Here is a 3,867-nt window from a genome sequence, read left to right on the forward strand (position 1 = left end):
AAACAACCTTTTACGAAGCGCAATTGATGACACACGCAGATAGAGAACGCACATTTGTGCGTGCCCTAAAAATTAATGTCAGTTTTCCAAAATTTGAAGGATACAATACACGCATTTTTGCGCGCCCTAAAATTAGTGTAAAAAAAAACACGGAGGGCACCTATCATAATAAGCGTGTCGTGTAAATGTGTCGCTTTATATTTTTTTAGAAAGGCGCGTTCTCCGTTGCTTTAATAATCTATGGTGGTAAATGAAAACCCAAAAAATTAAACAGCCCGCCTGATTCATCTCCTTCTTCTCCTTCTAAAATCCTCTAACAAAAAAACCCTAATAATCCTTCTTCGCCTGATTATCTCCTTCTTCTCCTTCTAAAATCCTCAAACAAAAAAACCCTAATACTCTAGAAAACCCTAATCACCCTTCTGGTTTTCTTCTCCTTCTAAATTAAACAGTCCCCCACCGGATCGCTAAAACAATAGCCACCGATGCACCATTTCACTACCTTTCACTCTCTAAATGTGCGATTGCTCAATGTAATGGCCTTCTAGGGTTCGTTATCCCCCTCCCTTAATGTCTGCGGTCGACAATGGAGATGATGCCCACCACTACTACTCCATTACTTACATATTGATCTGTCTGCATACACATACCTTTGTTACAGAGGGTTTAAGGTTAGTTCTTTAATTCATCATTTTCGTGAGCCAATAACCCTAGTTTCTATCATCACTTCTTGTTCCTCACCGACGATCTCATCTAAACCTCATTCTTACATTATTTTCTTATAATTCTTAAACCCCGCTTCAAAGAACTTTAGATGCGGACCTCACAAAATCCTTCACAGAACCGGTGATTGGCGGTCTGCAAATCTTCACGTTGACTGCTCTGGCGTGATTTGGGGAGAAGATGGGATTGGGTAGTCTTCTTCCTCTCTATCTTCTTCCTCTGTATATAAATCCACCCCTCATCGTCATCTAAACAAAAATTAACCTTCATACTTCTTCACTCAGAAGTGTTCAGAAACAAGCTCAAAATCTCAACACAAGATCCCCATGATGTCCATATCTCAAAATCTCAATAGAAGTTTTCTGCAATAGAACTCTTCCAAACTTGATGATTGTTGTAGCATTTCATATCTACTAAAATGCGCTGGATCAAACCCCTCATCAAACAAAACCTTTCTCCTTTTTCTTCTCCTCCCAGTAACCATAAACCTCGCTCGTCTATAATCTTCGCTAGAAACAGTGTGATTGTATTGGGAATTGGGTTCGTCATTTGTTGGTTACTTCACTTTCTTGCAAGATACCTCATGAAGAAGAACAGATCATCATCATCTTCAAATTCTCATCATCAATCTTCAATATTTCAAGAAAGTAACGGTAATGATGATGTCGCCTACTAGAGACAACTACAACAGCTCTTCCATTTACATTCTGGTTTAGATTAAGCTTTCATTGACGCTCTCCCATTGTTTCTTTACAAAGAACTAATGGGGTCAAAAGAGCCCTTCGATTGTGCGGTTTGTCTTTGTGAATTCTCAGAACAAGATAAGCTAAGGTCGCTTCCTTTATGCAGCCATGCTTTTCACATTCATTGTATCGACACTTTGTTGCTTTCAAATTCGAGTTGTCCTTTATGCAGAGATACACTTTTTACTCCTGGATTTTCGGTTGAAAATCCAGTCTTCGACTTCTATGATGATTCAAGGGAAAAAGATGATCATGTGTTAGGGGTATCTTGTAATTTTAAGCAATCTGGAGGGGGGGAATGAAAAGTGGGTGTATCCGGTTAGATTTGGCAAGTTTAGAGCCGCAAATGGTAAGAAAAGAGAAGAGAAAGAAGTGGGGGAGACTAGTAACAGTAATCTTGATGCAAGAAGGTGCTTTTCAATGGGATCTTATGAGTATGTGGTGGGAAACTCGGAATTACAGGTGAGATTTTGCCCTAGTAGGGGTAATATTGGAAAAAAATATTTGGGTATTGAGAAATATAAGGGGAATAACTCAGTTGATGGGGGTAGTGATGGAAAGAAAATTAGTAGTAGAAGCAAAGGTGAAAGCTTTTCTGTATCCAAGATTTGGCTTTGGTCAAAGAAAGATCAACATAAATTTCAAGACTCTTTAGTACCCATATGATTGGTTCTTGAAAATGTAAGGTTACCATCAAGAAAGTTGAATCCTAGTAATTTTCATCGTTAGTTTAGTTCATTGTTTATGGTAATGTGACTTGTACATCATGCTGAGGGAGTTGTACAATTATTTGAATGTGGAAGTTTGGGCCAAGTAATCATCAAGTGTTGATGTTTTTTTATTATCTTTTTTCTTGTGATATTGCTGAATGATTTTGTGTTATTATATGTGACTTGCTTTATTGAACATGACAAAGTGTACTCAAAACACTTTATTTTATCACTGAAATTTGCATCTCTTTCCTTCCCAAAACATTGTGAATAGTATTATATTAGACCCAATGCAATGCCAAATACTGTCAATTCATAAGTTCACTTGACCCTTCTAAGCCTTCTTCTCTCTCTTGCTTTTGCTACAAAATTCGCAGAAACACATAACTATGAGTTCAAGGTACGCCCTTATATTATACATAGTGTACCATAATCTTCATATACATTTTTTGTGTATCTAATTTTTATGTTAATTTCAACAGTTGATTATGTTTGTAACTACTTTGATTTTCACAGGTTCAAGAACAAGAAGCAACAAGGCTATTCTAAGTATGTAATTCATGTCCTTTTGGCTGTTTCAGCTTATAGCTATTGGCTTAGAACTAGCTGTTGTTTGGGAAGCTATATGTCAAGCACATGTATAAAGTATCCAATTATTAATATATACAAGGACTGTTTCAATTGTTTATAATATAATTAATATTATACTATTTTCATGATACAGAAAGTTATAAATAAAATTGTTGTTAATTACTGGGCTTGTATCAACTTCTCAAGAACTGTTCCAGATACTGCTGCTCAAAGTTTTTCTCATCAGTTGGTCTAAATGTGCCAAGAATCTGGCATGGTATGTATATAATTAACTAAAATATTATCTTTCATAAATTAACTATTTAAATTATATACAAAATGTTGGAAATTTCAGGAATTTAAAAGTGAAAGTGTGGTTCCAATCTACTCTGCAAGACCAGATCATGTCAAGAAGGCTTTAAAGCACGTGTATACAACCACTGTAAACAAACTTGGAGGAAAAGAGTTGGAATTGCTTATTACCATTCTCCCTGACAACAATGGCAGCTTGTACGGTATGTAGCTTTCATATGCTTATCACCCTTCCATTGGAATTAAAAAGAAAACTTTTTTGTTTTGCTTGATGGAATAGAATGGACCATTCCATTCCATTCCTTCCAACCAAACAGACAGTAAAGTTGCTTGGGTTTCAGGTGATGTGAAGCAGATATGTGAAACAGATCTCAGGTTGATTTCACAATGTTGTCTTACAAAATATGTTCTAAAGATCAGCAAACAGTATCTCTCAAATGTCTCCCTCAAAATCAATGTCAAGGTCAGACATTTTTCATGAGAAACTAGGCATTACTAACTCATTGAATTCTATTTTTTTTATTTTAGTTTTTTATTACTCAGAAGTCTGGAAAGGATAGTAACCCATCAATTGATGCAGTAATTACAAAATAACCTCGGTCTATAGACTATAGTTTACTTGTGTTAAAATAACATGGAATGGGAAGTGGTCCAGTTGTTGATCTGTTACCAGGATCATTATCTGGAGGAACTGTTGTTCATTTTACTTATCCACTTGATTTAGTTAGAACTAAATTGGCTTACCAGGTATACGATCATAATTCTCACAACTTTATTTTAACAAATAGCTACATACTTTGTTTAATATG

General features: G+C 35.8%; 1 pseudogene; it reads left to right on the forward strand.

Annotated features, from left to right (window-relative positions):
- The first annotated feature begins 1,141 nt into the window (after positions 1-1,141).
- On the forward strand, positions 1,142-2,279 carry LOC145089362 (RING-H2 finger protein ATL46 pseudogene; annotated as a pseudogene).
- Positions 2,280-3,867: the final 1,588 nt, after the last annotated feature.

Source organism: Lactuca serriola, chromosome 2 (genome assembly GCF_051521515.1).
Source record: "Lactuca serriola cultivar US96UC23 chromosome 2, Lser_US96UC23_V15, whole genome shotgun sequence".
Classification (NCBI taxonomy): Eukaryota; Viridiplantae; Streptophyta; class Magnoliopsida; order Asterales; family Asteraceae; genus Lactuca; species Lactuca serriola.